The sequence below is a fragment of the Heloderma suspectum genome, chromosome 4, assembly GCF_057233095.1.
Source record: "Heloderma suspectum isolate Gila_16-S chromosome 4, 16-S_ref, whole genome shotgun sequence".
Lineage (NCBI taxonomy): Eukaryota > Metazoa > Chordata > Lepidosauria > Squamata > Helodermatidae > Heloderma > Heloderma suspectum.
Genome location: NC_139461.1, coordinates 57655031 through 57675149, shown reverse-complemented (window position 1 = coordinate 57675149; position 20119 = coordinate 57655031). Strand labels below are relative to the sequence as shown.

The 20119-nt window shown below is 40.3% G+C and overlaps 1 protein-coding gene across 13 annotated transcripts in view; it reads right to left on the bottom strand.

Annotated features, from left to right (window-relative positions):
• LOC146346873 (nuclear receptor coactivator 2) overlaps positions 1-20119 on the bottom strand; it is a 182712-nt gene that overhangs the window by 133373 nt on the left and 29220 nt on the right. The window contains exon 1 of one of the 13 annotated variants that reach the window (XM_084849345.1): positions 3128-3152. The exons of the other annotated variants lie outside the window; for them this stretch is intronic. The gene's annotated coding sequence lies outside the window, so the exon portion shown is untranslated. Of the gene's footprint in view, positions 1-3127; positions 3153-20119 lie in introns of those variants that run through there. 13 annotated transcript variants of the gene reach the window in all.

The window sequence follows — 20119 nt, the reverse complement described above, 5'->3', positions numbered from 1 at the left end:
CTAAAGGAATCTATAGGGCTGGTAAAGATGGACAGGTGTATAGAAAGGTAATAACTGAGACTACTAATTGCAGTACAAGCTCCATTCATTTCAATTAACTGTGTTATTAGTGAAACTGTTGACTATTGTATCTGTCATCTATGTACATGGCACTTTACAAAGGAACACCCCCCCACACACACACACACAGTCTGTGAAGCATATAAATAAGGCAACACTGAATGTTCTCCCATCCCAATTTTGGGATCAAAATAGTTCAGTGAGGTAGGGAAACATTTTTTTTAAACTTAATTGTGAGAATATTCACCTTTTAAAAATCTAGTTAGCTGCCATTGTTTCCCTTTATCTGTGCTTCTCTGCCACTTTTTTTTTAAAGGGGGATCTAGTTATTGCTTCTTCCTCTTGAATGAGTCATAGAAGCAGTTTCAGCCAACTGAGAATCTCATCATGATGAGAATTCCATCAAATTTGGCTATGACACAAAATCATTGAAGGACAATGAAGCTAGCTGAAAGTGAGGGGCAATGCTTCTTGGATCAGTCACATGGGCAATCCCGCCTAATCAGGGATCATGTTGTGAATGGGACAATGTTACCATTTTCAGTAGCAATCAGCTTTAGCTGCATAATAATGTCACTTGGGGGAACCAAATTCCATTCAGAGTAAGGGCAATACTTCCCATACAGATGAACACTTCTGGTACTTTCACCAAGAAAATGCCCAAAGGATGGGGCACTGCCAAAAACATCCATAAAGAACAGCAAACACTTTTGGCTCAGCCCTACTTAATATGACTCTCAACAGTTGAGGAGACAAAGAGAGGGCAGTATAAATTTGAGCAAATGCAGTTTCATATTTTTCAGCTTAACTTCAGTTAGGGATAAGAACTGAGGGCTTAATTATTAGTCTAACAATGTACCTGTATCTGACACAACTGAGTTGTCCATCCTCAAATTTGACCAGGGGTTCTTTTGGCTTATAAAAGGTGATTGAAAAGGAAATTTTTGAAGTATGAAATTAAATATTAATAGTAGTTTTGAACAAGCCTAGTTTGTTTTCAGATGATATCTGTATGCCAGCGCTATCTTAGAAGCAGCATTCCCCTCTTCTCTCACAAATAGAAAAGAATGCCTCTAAGAGAAGAAGTCAGTTCATACATGACGATAAGCCAGAATTTGTAATGAGTAAACATGCTAATACATGCTGCCTGATTGCCCCCACTTGGCTCCTCCTGCCAGTGGGAGTGGTTAAGTAAACCAGGAAACCAGAACATACTCGTCGCTTGTGATTCTGACTTCTTCAGAAAGCAGCAAGCCAGGGATCCTGGTTCAGATTTAACACTGAGCAAACCACAGACAGAATTTTCCTGCTCTGTTTAGCTGCTTCCATGGGCAGAAGGAACCATCAGACAGAATGTAACAGAATGTTTGCTCATTTCACATTTGTCATTACATGCAATCCAGCTCTGCAATCTGCAATTATTTTCAGGTCTTATATTGAAAATGATATTTAAAATAATCACAAAACCTTGCCCTATCAGGGGCATTTTTAGTCAATTATTAAAAACCTATTGATCAACTACTCTAACTCATCAATCAACTAGGAGGTTGTAAGCCTATTAAAAACTATTATTCTTTCTTCTCTTAATTTAGTAAAAATACCATCAAATCCAAGAGTGCCACAATACAAATTCTAAGGCATAGTGATTTTCAATCCCTAGGTTAATCAATGTGGTGTCCCATAGTGAAAGTTACTGAACCTTGGGGTATGGCTAAATCTACACTGGAAAGGTTAAGTATACACTGGAGCGGCCAATCATACCTTAACCACTTCATGCACAATAAGAAACATGAACATACATTAATAGCTCTGAATCCAAATCTACACTTGACATGGGGAGCTAGAAATGAATGCACATACTGCCCCATCCCTTTAACTCAGATAGGCACAATTAGACTGAGTCTTTTCAGTTACAAATATGCAGAAATTTCTTTTTGACCATTTTCATCAGCCAGCAAGTCTTACTGTGGGAGAAGTGGCCCCTCCCCAGCTATGCTTGACTATAGGATTTTTCATAGACGTGTAAGGTAGCTGTCAAAAATGTATTTTGCCCAAGCTGTAACAAACAGGAGGAATACTCAGTTTCTACTTAGATAGCATTGTTTTAGCTCAGAAAAATGGATGAGACCCAACTATGGAGGGGTATCCTTGGGCTGATAAAAAAAAAATTGGAGTACAGTTTAAAGCAAACCTCACATTTGCCAGAGTAGCCTCACTAATGGCAAAAGACATTCTGAGACAGCCTTTTGCATGATAATCCTGGTAGCCTCATCCACATTTGGCAGCAAGCCCCAGCCACATAGCTGGCACAATTATGTCTCACTGCACTATGGGCAAGAATTGCTGGGGAAAATGGCTTTGGCAAGAAATTATTTTATGCTTAGATTAAACCAGCCTTCCCCAAACTGGTGCCTTCAGATGTGTTGACTGCAACTCCCAGTGCTAGGAATGATGGAAGTTGTAGTCCAACACATCTGGAGAATACCAGCCTGGGCAAGGCTGCTTTAAACACATGAATTCAGCCATAGAAAATGCTACAAACATGTTGATTGTAGCTAAAAGTGCTGAATGTATTTTCCAAAACACAACAAAGGACACTTATTATCCTAGAGTACCAGAGTGGTGTCAAATCCCCACTCTGCTATGAAGCGAACCGGATGACCTTGGACCAGGTCTTTCTGCCTAACCTACCTCACTGTGTTGTTCTGGTTGATAAACTGGAATAACCCCCATGTACACTGAGACCTGAGCTATACCAAAATAGAATACAAAATAGAAACATCCAGTAGTTCACATTAAAATGTTTACAAAATTTACTACATACTGAGGGAACCAGATCTGGAGGAACCTGTAAAAAGACTCCATCACTAACTCATGATTCAAATTTCAGCCAGCCAGGTTCATCATGTGAAAAGCTGACAGTCACAGAGAACCATCCTAGCATGTTAAAGCACAAATACAAACACAAAATCTGAAGTAAAGGGCAATGAATTAGAGCACTGGGTCACAATAAGTAGATACCGATTTCTAAAATTCAAGAACAGGTAAGAAAAGAACAAATAAATACCTCAGTGGATCATTCCAATTAAGATCAGCATGACTGCTCCAGTTTTAATTTGGTCTGTGAACTCCCCTGGTTTCCCTAATTCCTCAAAATTCCTTAAAGTTAAGACTCAAGGAAGGTGACCTAGAGATGTTTTAAATAAAAAACAAACTACTCAATTTTCAGGATCATTTAGATTTTCACTATATTTAAATACTAGCAGTTTACTTCAAAGATAAATCAGAGCAGAGAAGGACTGAGATAGCTGCTTGCTTCTTTATATTGTGGAAGGGCAGGTTCACAACACAAGCCCATGAGTATTATTACATACCTGAAGCTAGACAATAAAAGGTATGGCCATTCCTAGAAATGCTGTATCTATGGAATCCTTCTTACTATCCCATCCCCAAAGTGGGGCTGAAATTTAAAAAGCTGATCCCAAGTACTCCATCTCTTATTTATTTTAAAAAATGTTTGAGAGACTTAAAGTGTCCTCTCCCTTTGCTACTCAATAACAGCCCTCTAAGTCCTGGGAATGTAATCAGTTTTGCCATGTATCCCAAAAACATACTACAAAAATGCAGTTCTGGTTCCTTATCTGTACTCTACAAGAAACTGTTTCTATTCAGTGTCATTCACTTTATCTGCAGTGGGAAGGTCAGAAAGGGTAAACATTACAATTGAGACTGCCACAACTTTCCACTAATTTTGTTCCATGAATATCCTTATAAAAAGATGCAAAGAATGGAAGTTTTCAGTAACACACATGCTTCTTTATCAACCCAATTCTTGGAGAGCTTCCCTTCTTGGCTACAGTTTGATATCACACCATATTTTCTGAATTCTCTATGGGTTCCCTGCATGTGGATGTGTGTAGGTGTGTGCGCGTGTGTGCGTGCGTGGGAGTGCATGCGTGCGTGCTTGTGTGCAGGCCAGCCGGGGGGGGGGCACAAAGGCAGAAGTTTGCCCCAAGCCCCCACGAAGTGGGGGAGGGGCTTGTACAAGCGTTATTTTATTTAAATATAATGTGAGCCATTCACATGAGCTAAGGCAAGGAGAACATTTTTTTAACTTCAAAAAACATGCTCGCACATGCTCAAAACGTTCCCTTCTGCTCCAGAGCCTTTCCCTGGACCGGCTTTAGAGTATGCCTGGTGCCCAGCTCCAGGCAGTGCTAGCCCCCCTAATTAAGAGGGGAAGCACCACAAAAAATAGGGTCAGCTCAGGCTGCTAGCCTGAGCTTGTCAATCAAAGATGACCACTTCCCTCCACAATGGAGGGCTACTTTGGGGTGATGCGGGGGGGGAGGTTGCACAGAGGAAGAAGGCTGGCTGATTGGTCAGTAAATGGAGTAGGGGGCTGGCTGGCCAGTCAGTGGCCAATCAGGCCCACTTGTAGGTGTGTTGGGTGGTCTGTGACTGAGGAACAATATCGGCTTTATTTCCACTCTACCCTTCTTCACATGGGGCAGGGGGAAGGGAGGGAGAGGAGACCAGACCATCACTGTTTATTTTTTCATATTTATACTGGTATGTTCTTCATTTAAAAAGCTTTCCAGTCTCTGTTTGGGGTTTCTAGAGAAATTTGTAGGTAGTGCTGGGTTGTAAAATGCAACAAAAATCTTTGTTCCCATCTTGTTTACACCATCTCCCCACCCCCCACCCCCCACCCCCCACCCCACCTCCGAAAGACTGGGAAAAAATTGTTATGTGGCCTCTGTTAGAAATTGCTTTCTCTGTGTTGCTATTCTGGATAAATTGAGGCGGGGTGGGGTGGTCTTAACTGCTTTTAATTTGGGTCTTTTTTTTGTCTTCCATTATACTTGCCTTAAGTAATTAATTGGCCTCATTTTGTGGTGCTATACAGCGCTTCTCAGTCTGTTTTTACCCTTTCCCTTCTTTTGGTCCTGCCAAGTAATGCCTTAGAACATATATTTGTGGCTAAATTCTTCCTGTTTTGTATTTGCTATTTTAAAAAAATTATTAAACCCTGTGATTATGTAACTCAAACTCAGCATTCACTTCAATTGCCTGCTGCCTCAGTTTTTCTGTGTCTGAAATGGGATCCTCCTCTCCTCTCCTGCTTCCAATCACTGATAAGTGGTCTCTGTCAGAAATTGCTTTCGCTGTGCTGCTGTTCTGCATAAATTAGGGTAGGGGGTGGGGGGGTCTGAACTGCTTTTAAATTGGGGGTGTTTTTGTCCTCCCTGACGCTTGCCTTAAGTAATGAACTGAGACCCATGCCTGGCCTCCATTTTGTGGTGCTATACAATGCTTCTCAGTCTGTTCCCCCCGCCCTTTCTTTTGGTGGTGGAAAGTAACTCCTTAAAACACACATTTCTTGCTAAATTCCTCCTGTTTTCTATTTGCTGGCCAAAATTATTGTTTTAAACCCTGTGATTATGTAACCCATAGTCAGCATTGACTTCAATTGCCTACTGCCTCAGTTTTCCTGTGTGTCAAATGGGTCTCCCCCCTCTTCCAATCATTGATAAATTGCCTTAGAACACATATTCCTGGCTATATTCCCCTTTTTTCTGCTTGATGGGCCACACTTAAGAAAAAAAGCCTGTGATTATCTATACCAAATATTCAAGCGCAACTTTCCCATCATTTCTTCCTATAAAGGTCACCTGTTATAACAGAACTTCTGGTCATAATTCTTATTCCACATTGGCTGGTTATGTGGTATACCTCGTAGGGCTTCTTTCAATCGTATGCATTTTCATTCTGAAGTCACAATTAGTGTAATGGCTCTTGTACTCTTGACTGTGCATAGCATTACAGTGGTACAGGGCATAGTATTTTATTTCTTGTTTAGAACAGAATTATCGGCTCATGCTGTATTCTGTTCCAGGCTTCTGACAAAAACAAGTTGAGGAAGCAGCTCAGAACTTGGTTCTCAAATACGTCCTAGGCACTGGTGACTACGCCTCTGAAAGCTGTGTGTGTATAGTTCTTCTAGGAATAGTGAATGGAGGATAGGGGTGGTTGTATGGGGGAGGGGGGAGGTCATAAACCTTTTTTCCCAGCAATTTTAACTAAATGAAAAAATGTACATTTTTAACATTTTTTCCCTAAAATTTCCTTTAAAAATTGACAATTTGTAAAAGGTAAACAACATATATTTAAACATGAAAATACTCGGCCCAGTAACGGAGGGGAGTCGTTTGCTCTCCAAACCCACTTTAACATTAGGTCTGAAATGTTTTTAATTACCTATTGAAGAAAGATTAAACACACTAATGATTAGTTATTAGGTACAAATATTTTGATATTTACTTTTTATGTAGGTATTTGTATGTATACTATAGTTATCTGAGAAGCCTGGACTTTTATGGGATTCATGTTCTTTCAATTATATATCATTTCCAAATGATTGTAATTTCTGTGTGTGACAGGCCCCACCCCTGAAAATTCCACTGCCTTGGGTCCCCAGATTTTTCTGGGTGGCTGTGTGTGTGTGTGTGTGAGAGTGAGAGTGAGAGAGAGAGACAGACAGACAGACAGACAGAACGGATTACTATTAATGGTATAGACTTCCTATGTTTGCAGGGAAATTTTGGGAGGTCATTATGTACACTTCCTCTTTGAAACCCAGCAGGGACCAAAGGCTGCAAGTGCATGCCGTTCTCATGCTGCCAGTGAATGTTGGTGGCACAGAGTGTCACACAGGTTTAAACCATAGGCCAGCCAAAGACTGAGAATTCAGCTGAAAGGAAGCAAGTGGTTTGCTGATTGTTTCCCTTCAATCTGTGTTCTGAATGATACATGCCCTTCGGTATGTTTTCTCAGACCTCAATTTCCCTCCTCCCTCCTTTTAGCTGCCAAGGGGACTGTACATTGCAGGTTAGGGAACTGGGGTTCAGGGAAAGCAATTCTTCTAAATGCAATTAGATCTGATTTCAGCAATTTAATTTGTTAATGGGCCTTACTTCTTATACCATGAAACTGGGCCGGATAAACACACTTCAGGTCCTAAAACAGAGAAAATAAGGAGAAACAACAAAAATTGCAGATTTGTGTATGTGTGTGCATGGACCGGGGGGGGGGGGGGAGAATAAATTTGGAACTCTAGAATACTTCGTTTCATTTAAGAGTATAATGTTTAATTTACAAAACTTCTCTTTTTGTTTTAACCACCCTAAATAATTTCGTGTCATCAACAAACTTGGCCACTTCACTACTCCTAATTCCAGATTATTTATTAATAAATTGAAAAGCATTGGTCCCAATACAGATCCCTGTGGGGCCCCACTGTCTACATCCTTCCATTGGGAGAATTTTGTATTTATTCCTACTCTCTGCTTTTTATTCTTTAACCAGTTACTGATCCATAAGAGGACCTCACCTCTTACTCCATGACTGCAATTTTTTCTCAAGAGTCTTTGGTGAGTAAACAAAACTTCCTTTTGGAAGTAAACAATGTCTACAAGATCCCCCCTCTCCACATGTTGACTGACACTCTCAAAGAACTCTAAAAGGTTAGTGAGGTAAGACTTACCTTTGCAGAAGCCATGCTGATCCTTTTTCAGCAGGGCCTATCCTTCTATATGCTTACTGATTTTATCTTTAATAATGCTTTCAACCAATTACTCAGAACAAACGTTGAGCTAACCGGCCTGAAATTTCCCAGATCTCCCCTGGATCCCCTTTTTTAAAAATGCTGTTATGTTGGCCATTCTCCAGTCTCTAGTAGGGAGGCTGATCTTAGGGACATGTTACATATTTTTGTTAGAAGATCAGCATTTCAGTTCTTTAAGAACTCTAAGATGGATACCATCTGGGCCTGGTGATTTATTAACTTTCAATTTGTCAATACAGTTGAGAACTTTGTGTCACCTCTATTTGCCTCAGTTCCTCAGACTCCCTTCCTGAAAACATCAGTTCAGGCACAGGTATCTGTCCTATATCTTCTGCAGTGAAGACAGATGAAAAGAATTCATTCAGCTTCTCTGCAATCTCTTTGTCCTCATTCAGTACTCCTTTAACTCCATTGTCATCCCATTGTCCAACTGCCATCCTAGCTGGTTTTCTGCTTCTGATATATTTAAAGAATTCTTTACTGTTGGCCTTGATGTTATTAGCAATACGCTCCCCTAAATGCTTTTTTGCATCTCTTATTGTCTGCTTGCATCTCCTTTGTGCAAGCTGGTGCTCCCGTTTGTTTTCTTCACTTAGGCAGGACGCCTTCTTTTCTCTAATAGCTTCCTTGACACTGCTCATTAACCATGCTGGTGACCTCTTGGACTTGGTGCTACCTTTCATAGACTGTGGTATACATTCTAGCTGAGCTTCTGTTATTGTAGTTTTGAGTAACCTCCAAGCATTTCGAAGGGATTTAACCCTCTTGACTCCCCTTTTCAACTTCCTTTCTCCCCCTGTATGCAGTTGGAGTTCCAACCTTGTAAAGAATGCCACAGTGGAAACCCACACAATGGCTGGGAGGAGCTGGGGGTGGGGACTACAACTTCAGAAAAAACCCTCTAAGGTGGAAGCTCTGTCTAAGACTTTGGAGGGGTTTTGCTAGACAATCCCATGGGAAGCTGTCTAAGGTCCATAGGAATGCTCTGTAAATGAGCAGATTAGCTGCCCATTCATGTAGTGACTTGTTTGAATAAGCTCCTTTAATACTTGGTCATGTGACTATTTGCAAGGTATATGTAGATTACTGCATCTTCAGCACCCAGCATCATAAAAGTGCTCCATGTCAGAAATAATAAAGGTAATTACAAACGATCTCAGCCCATGTTATGATACTGTACATCAAGGCTAATACTAAGATCACTTATATTTCTAAAATATATACATATTTAAAATAAATAAATAAATATTCAATATAAAGAAGTCAATGAGGAAATAATGAAAAGCCTGGAGAAGAACCTAGGGACAGTAGATCGGGAGGTGTAGACAGAATCTATATCCTGTTAGTGGCCTAACAACACAAAGTATGCATGCTTATTCAGATGCAAGTCCCACTGCGTTTAGTCCTATACACACTTACCCAGCAATAATCCCAGTTTAACACCGTGGGACCTACCTCTGAGTAGATATGCATAGCATTGCTCTGTAAATGACCTAAAATAACAGACAAGGTTGTGAGCACAATGACAGTCTGTACAACATTACTGCTTACATGAGAAACAAGAGATTGCAGGAGCCTTAACTGACAAAATTCACTAATTATTAAAAAGCATGGAAATTGTAAGAAACCTTAAGCTTCTCTTAAACCAAAGCAGATTTGATCCTAGAATGTCCATGTGTGTTTTTTTAAAGGAAACATACTGAATTGCTACTCCTGTAACTGTGTCAACTCTTACCCACTTTTGTTTTACCCCACAATTTCTTATTTCCATATATGAGTGTCCTTTCATACCCAAGACAAAACTCTTTCAAAAGCACACACACACAAAGGTGAAACCACTGAACCTTCCTCCTTATGCAATCTTACCTTCAAGCTGCTCTAAGCAAGTGTAACAGAGAATTTAAAATGGCTGCTGTCTCCCTTCTCTTGATGTTGTAGCCTAGCCACTTTCTAGTCTAAAATCCTTGTGTGTTTACAATGGTATCCCGGAAGCCCATCCCCCCAGCCACCCTGCAAAAGTTGATGTCCCTTTCTGTGGCCCTTTTCTAGAGAAATGGCTGTGGATAGAAGAGTAAGAGAGTTGTTTTTAAAGAACCCTGGTTTCTTTATTGTCATGTAATTTACGTTAGCACTTGTGTCATATTGGATACTGCCCTATGGTTTCAAGTTTACTTGTTTCCACTAACTTTAATTAAGATTAACCACAGTGTGTCCAGGCTCAGACAACAAAACAGACTTGGAATCATAGGGTTGGAAGGGGCCTGCAAGACCATCAAGTCCAACCTCCTGCTCAATGCAGGAAGCCTGATTCCCAGGCAGTCTCCCATCCAAGTACTAACCAGGGCTGGCCCTGCTTAGCTTCTGAGATCAGGCGCATCCAGCCCTGCATTTAATCCAAAACAGAAGTCAAGGCTTCCAATCTTCTCATGGCTGCAGTGGAGGAGGAGAAGGAGAGTTCTCATTCTTGCAATATTAGTTTATGCATAGTTTAATGTTATGTTCAAGCCAGCCACTGAATCACAAAGGAAGCAAGCCAGCACAACCTGGAAGTACTGGCAGCATGCAGAGTTAGGTGACTCCTGGCTGATTTTATTAATTAAACTTATTACAAACTTAAATTGTGAGGTGAAAAACTACTGGAGGGGAAGAAACTCACTGCACACCTTAGTTGCAGCTATGTTTATGTGACATATAGTATGTAGTGTATCTACTTTTTTCCACTGAATAACATGGGAAATGAAAAATGTTTTAACACTGGAAGGACACAAAATATTTTGAAATGCTAAAACTAAAAAGATACATCTCAGTAGTACACTTATATTTTGGGGAACATCTGCACTGCCAGACACAACTTGAAACATGGTTTAATACCTTTTATTTTACTTTCCTCCTTAATGTCACATCTTGTCTTTACTGTTAGATTATAAGCCTTTGGGCAAGGCTGTATAATTTCTGAATTTTTAAATAACACCTACCAATTTTAGGTGTAGTAATAATAACAAAAACTGATTTTCTAGACCAATATCAGTGTTACTTTAGATTTAATCTTTAAATTTAAAAATTAAATCTCAACCTTTCTGGTACCATCTCACCTGTGCCGCCACTACTTTGTCGTGATGGTGGTAAATATGAGGCAGGCCCGCTTCACAGGTGGCAAATAGCAGCATCAGTAGCAGCTGAGGACACAGTGGTGACAGAAATGACAGGCAGTCCTCCAGGCAGTGGATGGAGGGCACAATATGCCACAAACCCCTATCCACCAGCTTAGCCACATAGCTTATTATGGCTTATGACAGGATTGGTCCTGCATGACACCTACCTCATACAGAGTGGCCACTAGCTACACTGCCAGACAACCACAGATCTCCAAGAAACAAACCAGCTCCCTTCTGCCTATCTTTTACTGCTCCACAACCATTCCTATCTCTACCTCCTTTCTAGTACTACTCTAGACTTCATGCTTACCTGTTCAACCTTCCTGATTAGCATTCTCACCTTGCAACTCCCTTCCCCCATCCAAAGGAGTATTGCTCCAACCATGGAATCTACATATCTGCATAGAGATTTTTACACTTCTTACTTTCTGTGCTATACCATCTGACAGGAGGTAGGGAAGAGGGAACTAGTCAAAGCTCCCTGCCTATGGGTACAGTCAATGCATTTTTGTATAGGTCCCCTAGTTTACAGGTGGTAAGGAAATTCTCATCAGGAGAGAAAAAGAATACGTGCACTAAAAATAAATCTGGGGTTCATCCCTCTGCTAGAATAGTTTTAAATGTGGAAAGAAGAAGCACAGTCAGAGCCAGCCCTAGGATAAATAGCGCCCTGTGCCTTGTTGCGCCGCCCCCTCCCCCCCATGGTCAGCTTTGCATAGCCACCCAGAGGGTTTATGGGGCCTGGGGTGTGATATTGGGAGCCCTGCTGCTGCCCCATTAAAGGAACCATGGATGTATGTACAAAGCTGGGGGCCACATGTGAGAATTACTGAAAACATGGTCTGCATCTGAGAATTTTCTCCTGCAGCAGAAGATTTTACCTGGCTGTGATGGGTTTAGAATCCCTTACAGTTGGGCTGCAAGCTTAGCTAAAGAGCAGGACCCTCCCTTCCAGGCTCCCAAGGATACATTTTACAACCAGCTTAAGCCTCAAATTAGCATCTACTCTGTTTCATGCACAACTATGGAAAATATTTACTTCATCAATTCCGTGGAGAGGTCCCACATCACAATTACATGTTGAGATGCAGTGTCATCTTACACTCTAATATACCGTTCCTCCTTTTTATGAAAATGTTATACAAAATATGAAAAATTCTGGTGAGCAATGTGGCAGGGTCAGGGCAGGGGCTAATGATACACACAGGAAATGAGGCAGGGCCCCCCTTGCTTTGCCGGGGCCTGACACTTCCAGTTCCAGTTGTCAGTGGCGACAGTAGCTTCTCAAAATTGAAGCTCATCAAAACATACTTGCAATCTACCATGGCAGATGAGAGGCTCACATCACTTGTTATCCTATCCATGGAGATCAACATTGCTCAAAACCTTGATCTCTCAGCCACTATGCTACAGTTTCAACAAGCAAAAGCTTGAAAAACACATTCTGAGCAGTGGCAGTGCACTATGCAACACAGCAGAACCATCACAGCTTTTACTTTTAAATATCTATTTTTGTAGCACTTCCTATATTTTGGTAAGCATTCTTTATTTTAGAATATCCATTATTTTTATCTTTAAAAATAATAAAGTTATAAATAAAAAGGTATCTAGCTGACCTCTTACAGCTTATATTATTATATAAATAATAATTCTATTATTATTTATATAGTGCTTATAGTGTTTACAGTATTTGAAGTGTTAAATGCTCTGTAATTTCACCTCAAAGTAAAGCTGTGTTCCACCTAGTGCTAATGTCATCAAAGTGGAAACTGAAAAAAGAAACATACTTTCAAGCTAACTGAAGGAAAATTATTTTTGTTGTTAGTACCCAAACAACCTGTATAGAGCCTTGAAAAAAAGGTTACAGGCACTTGCTTTTTGCCACCCTAGCCAACTGCAGAGAATACATTTAAAAAAAACACAGCCACTGAGCTCAGCTTGGCACACTGCTCAGCTCGGTGCCCTGGGCGACCTCCCAACTTGCCCATCCCGAAGGCTGGCCCAATACCAGTGAAAACAGAACTCTAAACTGATTTGGAAATACATACTGGAGCTATAATAGTTGTGACAAAGTAGTCTGACTTTGCACTCTGAAAATACTTACCAACCTGTAACAGTTGATTAAAAAAAAAAATTAACCAGAAAATTGGGGGGGGGGGAGAAGCAGAGGCTACAAAAAGGAAGAATCCTTTGACCTCAAAACAGAATTCTTTGATATGGGTAGACTGAAACCAATTTATGAACAAAATATGTAATTTTTAAAAATGAACAACTCTGCACAAGACTATCAAGAATGATGAAGTAGGTTCTGATTTAGTTTAAGATTTCATTTTGTGAACATCTGTACTAATAAGTAAAGCCATATTTGTTGCATAATATCGAAAGCAGAGATTCTGTCTGTAAAATATTTACATATTGCTTCAAGACCAGGGAAAATATTTTTCCCCTGATTTTAATTTACCCAGTGCTTCTCACTTGTGTGTATCTGTGTACTTTATATCCATTTTTCCAGACGTGCTTGTGCCATAAAGATTTATGTCCCTCAAGTTGCCTGGTGATACGTTACTCTTGTAAAAAGGTGCAATGTGCAACATGGGCGGGCATATATTTGGCAAAGAAAAATAATCCAGATAGCAAAGCCACAGGTTTTGGCTGAATTGGGGGGGGGGGGGAATCAAGCCTGCTAGCACTGCAGAATGGAAGTGCATACACTTTAAGGAGTGTATTTTTAAGCTGAAGTTAAAAATAATGCATAAATTTGTAGTGACAGATGAAACAGTAACCTCATTTGTGTCACCTATTCTGCCCCACATTTTTTTCTCTTCTTTTTGTGATAGAATAGTAGGAGTAATCACGTTCTATGCTAGTAAAAAAGCGATAATAAAACCACCTTGTATTGTCCGTAGTACCAAAGTGAAGAAACTCTAATGCTTCTTCTCCGGGAAAGTTGCATTACCTTGTTTCAGGGTACAAATGAGGAAATAATCAGTATGTTAAAGCCTTGCAGGGCATACTATGTTTTCTTCTGTTTGAGGTGTGTTATAGAATGAGTACAGGCTAGAATTCATTTGTGATTTCTGAATGCTGACACTTGGACTTACACTATTAGGCCAAGGATAGGCAATCTGGTGCCCTCCAGATGATTCGGACTACAACTCCCATAATCACTGACTATTGACCATGTTTGCTGCTGGGAGCCTTTGTCCAAAAAGTCTGGAGGGCACCAGATTGCCTACGGAAAAGATGAGGGTTAAACCCAATCCACTTCAGGAATAGCACTTGCATGTGGAGAGATTATCATAGGACCTAACGGATCCTCATTTTCTGCATATTCTTCCATACTTGGATGTATGCAGGGAGTGCACAGGCCATTATGGTAAAGGGAAAGCCACTGCATACCTCCCATATCACCCTCCAGACTGCCCCTTCTACTTAGTCAAGGACCATAATTGCACTTTCAGTCCACTGCAAGCAAAGTACTCGCATGCTGACAAATTGCCATAGGACATAGAGCTGTTTCCTAATATAATTCAGAATGCTGTTCCTTACCATCTATAGCTGGATTATGCTAAAGTTTAAACAATGCTTGGATCCTGTGATTCTTTCCAAAGTGCTTCTGGTTTTGGTTTCACCTTCTGTATGAGAAAGAACTGTGAATTTGGTGTGTTTATTCAGACATGTTTTCAAGTTGGATACTGACAGCGGTGTACCAACTCCATCTGATATGGCAGCTACACCCCCACCTTCCTGATCATCTGCTGTCATTGGTAGTACATGCCCTGGTCTCCTCTCGTTTAGACTACTATAATGCGCTCTATGTGGGGTTACCCTTGAAGACGGTTCGGAAGCTGCAGCTGGTACAGAACGCAGCAGTTCGCCTGATTAAAGGCAGCCGCCGGCGAGATCACATCACTCCAGTGCTGAAGGAGTTGCGCTGGTTACCAGCTGTTTTCTGGGCCAAATTCAAGGTGTTGGTTTTGACCTTTAAAACCCTATATGGTTCCGGCCTAGCCTATCTCAAGGAGTGCCTCCAGCAATACCAGACAGGCTGCTCAACGAGATCAGCCTCGGATGGCCTTCTCTCTGTCCCATTAGCCAGGACAGCTAGGCTGGTGAGGACGAGGGAGAGGGCTTTCTCTGTGGTGGCCCCCACTCTGTGGAACTCCCTCCCTAGGGAATTCCGCCATGCCCCCTCTTTAATGAGCTTCCACCATGCATTAAAACATGGTTGTTTAGGCAGGCATTTGGGGTGGGTTAGGGTATTTTTAGAAATGTGAGGTTTTAATGTAGAATTTTATTGTTTTAAACTGTTTCTATTATTGTACATTGCCCAGAGTGGCTGGGTGACCAGCCGGATGGGTGATTAATAAATTTAATATAAATAAATAAATAAATACTTGCTTATGGTCTGGGTTCTTCAACCTAGAGATTAAGAACCTGTGGACACCTAAGTGAAAATATTTTTGTAAGGCATTTTGCTTTTGATGAAAAGGTATCTTTTTCAGTTTCACAATAATGAACAAGGCAACTTTGCGGGAGAAACATCTGACAAACTATACAGAATCTTAGTGCAGGGCTATACTAAATTGCTTATATGTAAATTGAAGCATTAGATACTAAAGCTAAACAAACTATAAAATTGCTCTGAGTGGAGTGCAAAATGAATCTTCTAATTGGTTTAGGAAGCTAATTAGTGAGAGAGGCTTGAGCTCTTAAAAACTAATGTAAACTCTTAGAGCTTTTCAAGAGCTGCAAGGGGGTTCCATTAATGATTAATATGAGCAAACTGAAATGATTCCAGTTTTGAAAGCTACAAGCAATGTAGTTCAAAGGTCATTAATTTAACCTATGTTAAGGGAGTGGGGAAGTTTATTAAACAATTACCATTGTACATTTAAACTAGTGCTGCAATACAACCCCACAGGAATTGGATGCTATATGCTATTAGGAAAAATTACTCTGTTTTGTTTTAATTTGTAGACCGGGCTTGCTCTGTTTTGGAACAAAGCAGATTGTATGTCTCCTTGGAAAATAACAGAATGAAATATTATGTTACTGAACATACATATTTGAAAGTAAATTGTTCTCATGTACATAAGAGTAAATATATTTAAAAACAAAACATTAACTCAGCTTCTGTAAAACAAGTTAATGTAAGTCCATATACAACAATTGACATGTTTTTGATTAGACAGACTCCTCACATACACAGTGATTACACCTGTGTATAATCTATACACAGGACAACTCAGGATTTAAAAACTGGTTGAGACATTTCCTCTGCAGAGACATTGCTGGTAGGCGAGTTATGAAGATGAGCATTTTTCAGTTAATTATACATCTTTTTTCATTTTTTATTTTGTAAAACAAACAGAGCCAGGAAAGGATGGGGCATCCAGGTCCTATATAAGCTCTCAGCCTGAGTTGAATCATCACTGAAGCAACAGCTTTCAGCTCTAGCGCGTAGCCTTTCCTGAACTGGGGAAACAGACATCTATACATGTTTACTTGGAATAAATCCCACTGTATTCAATGGAGCTTACTCCCAGGTAAGTGTGCATCTACTGGTTAAAGAAATAATGTTTTACGCATAAAGCATTCATACATATAAGCTTAACACATGCTATTTTAAGCTAGGCCAGGTCAACTGCTTTAGAGAAAAAGATACAACATTATATGGAAGCTAGTTAATCGAACAATCAGACCTGCCAGTATTGTTGCAGCTAATAATTAAATTACTGCATTTGACAGCCTTGACAGGTCTACAATCAACTCCTGACAGCTCTAACATGGTGTATTAGACCAGGAATAGGAGTTTCAAAAACCAGTTTTGCTAATATGGCTGCAAGTTTGAGGCATGGCTATGAAGTATGATTGTCAAAGTATGATAGACTGCAAAACAGTATTATCTTTAAACAGCAGTTTTAAAACCAAATGTGAATGTAATATATTGACCAAAAGGGTTTGGGGAAAAAGGTATATTAGCACTGGTTAAATAAAGAAGTGCTGCAAACATGTCTCTCCCCCTGTCCTTCCCCTATTTTGCAATCATATCTTTCTCCACACCTCTGTTGTGATATATATTAACTGTAAAGACACAAGAAAACATCCATCCAAAGAAATCTTGTGGGGTGTTCAAACACAGTACACCAATGCTTCACCATATTCTCAGGTTCTCCTTCCCTTCTCAGCAGCCCAGGTCAGGTACGATTTAAGAAGCTGATTTGACCTATGAAGCCCTAAATTGTTTCATCCTTCCTCATTTCAGCCCACCATATTTGCTACATTCCTACAAGAATGTTCAGGCAAACCAGCTGCTTTCCACGTCAGGGAGGTGGCCTAAGTCTGAGCTTGAACATATTAGTTTTCTAATCTAAGTATAGTTGTCACATGAATTTTAAAGGAAGTTCAGATTTTATAACAATACCAAAGCTATGAATCCTGTCATACATTTGAACTATGTACTTTAAATGGACAGTATAGGATATATCAAAAGAAGTTTTCTTGTTGGCAAGGGCTGGATATGTTAGACTTCCTTATTTGAAATGGAAGCTGCTGCCACCAAAGAACTGGTATAAATGTGCCGCAATTCCATACATTACTTTTGGAAAGCATTCAACGTATTTTTGGATGGAAGCAAACACAGTGAAAGGAGAATTAAGTTGTTTGGTACTTAACCTTAAGTTTTGAAGGCTGGTCTGGCTAGCATTACATGTGAGCCCAAAACCATGGTTTACTCACCCCCAACAAGCCAGAAATCCTGGTTCGTATGTCACACTAGTCAGACAATGGCCAGGAGGTCCGTTGTTTAGCTGCCCCCTCTTGTAAAGGGAGCATTCAGGCAGTGTACACCGCTATGCTGCCTTGCTCCCATAAACCCAGAATGTTTTTTTGAGTTCTGGGTTATCACTGCATGCAAACTCGGCCACCGTCACACCCACTTTCTTTGCTGCACTGCATTTCTTTTACAAACCAGAGCATCTGCTGCACTGAAGAATTCTCCTGGTAAAAAGGAGGGCCTCATGCTATGAACCTATGCTCACATACATAGCGGTAAGTCCCACTGAACACAGTGGGGCTTTACTTCGAAGTAGACTTGTACAGGATTGTGCTGCACATCTCTTTTGGACTGGTACAAATATGGGTAAGCAATCAGGAGCTGGCTGTGGAATTGCACATTCTATCCATGTCTCTGTTCTACAATGCAAATTAATAGTCACAAGTTAACTTATGTCTAAAGCAGTGGAGGCCGATTCTGATGTCAGTGGGGCACTGAATCTGCTCCAGGTTTCAGTCAGAACCAGTCAGAACTCTAAAGGACCTATCCAAGGTGCTTTGCACCTGACTGAAAACCACAATGGATTCACTGCCCCACTGACATCAGAGCCACCAACTTCCACTGGTCTGAATAATGCTAATTGCCATTTGAACTAGCCACGTTTATTGTTAATCCAGATCTGAAGCTAATTTTAAACTATTACTCCATAGTGACACTGCATTTTAAAATAAAAGCTACAATAGCAACTATTAAAACTGCAATCTTAAACACAGAAGAGAGCAAGCTCTGCTGAAGACAATAAGTCTACATAGGATCGCATTGTGAGTTAAATATGAGATACTATAATGACTCACATCCAACAGTTCTGTTGAACAATATGCATTTGTGGTCCACATATCACTTACCAGCTCTGTCTTTTTAATATTCTGTGGTAAAAGTACAGCTGAACTGTGTTTAAAACATTAGTTTGCAAAAATACCTTCAGGCCTATTGATCATGTTGATTATTTCCTTTCAGTAGTGCTTTTGTAATACAACTGAACAAAATGAGAATATGATTTGTAATAAAAACATACAGCCCCACCCACTCCAGGAGTTAGGCTTGTGGTCAGTATCAACCAAGATAAATAGAGTATTTGTGGGATACGGGAATCCTAGGTTGTTGGCAAATTTAGCCCTCTAAGGGCGCAATCCTATGCATGTTTAGACAGAAAAAGGTCTTACAACTCCCAGCATTCCCCAGCCAGCATGGCTGGCTGGGGCATGCTTTGAGTTGTAGGACTTTTTTCTGTCTAAATAGCACAATCTTATACAGTCCCGCTAAGTGCAATGGGGCTTACTTCCAGGTTAAGTGCAGCCTAAATATATTTGTGTGACTGAAAATATTCAGTGCACACGTAGTGAAAATCCAGATCTCTGAATATTGCCGGTCTAGAGAAAACCAGCATGATGATGAATTTGGAAAGTTCCTTTTTTAACGCCCCCACTCCCAAGACAATATTTCCAGTTCCAGCAAGTCAAATTGTCATGAAACAAACACCTCCATCCTTAGCATTTACTAAACAAATTCTTTTTTACAGAACTTGGGACTGAAAAGAATTCATTTCCTTTTTTTACAGCTGCACTATTTCAGAGTTAGTTAAACATCACTGCAACAGCCTTATTTTCAAAGAACTTAACACATAGAGTACTATGTTGCACGGCAAGACTAACAGAGGAAGAAAGAACCCAACTCAGAGCTGTTTCACCATGAATGCCGTGTACAGTTAGAGGCTTGAGTTTGTTTCTGTGGTGCCATAGGGTAGGATGTCTGAATTCTTGTATGGATGCATGCATGATCAAACTACAAGAAATGTGGAGTTGTAGCCAGTTTAAATGATCAGTTCAATATCTAATGAGGTGAGCGTGGATTTTACCAGGGTAAATTACAAAACAAACTGTTTTTCCTGTCTTATTTAAGGTACGACCTGTCCTTACTCTTAGTTTAACTTATGTCTTCAAACTGTGGTTATAAGGCAGTAAACAGAGATTAGCTTGGGTTTGAACAAGTAATATAGCACTGAAATTTGAATGTGGTTTTGCATATCCTAATTTAAGTTATAGTGTCTGTTGAAATTATATCACAAGAAAGAATAATGAAAATAACAACGTAACAACAAACTGCTGAGAATTAAGGCTGAAATATTAAAGAGTCAAACACACCTGTTGCTCTTGCATGCCACCTGGCCAGATTCAACTGCCCATAAAGTAATCCTTGGAGGTAAGTAACAGTGCCTGTTTCTCAGCTATGGGTGGGAGCATCCAGTGTTAGAACACTGGTGAGCTCTCTACAATGGCCTTAGGGAATGCCTTCTTTCCTGGACTTTATCATCTCAGGGAGCTGGTTCTAAGTTCCATCATTATGAGACACTAGATTAGAGACAAACAACATTTAAAAGCATGGCTTTTCCTTGGAGGCACCATCATTGTGGACCTCCCTCCCCAAAGAGGTGCACTAAGT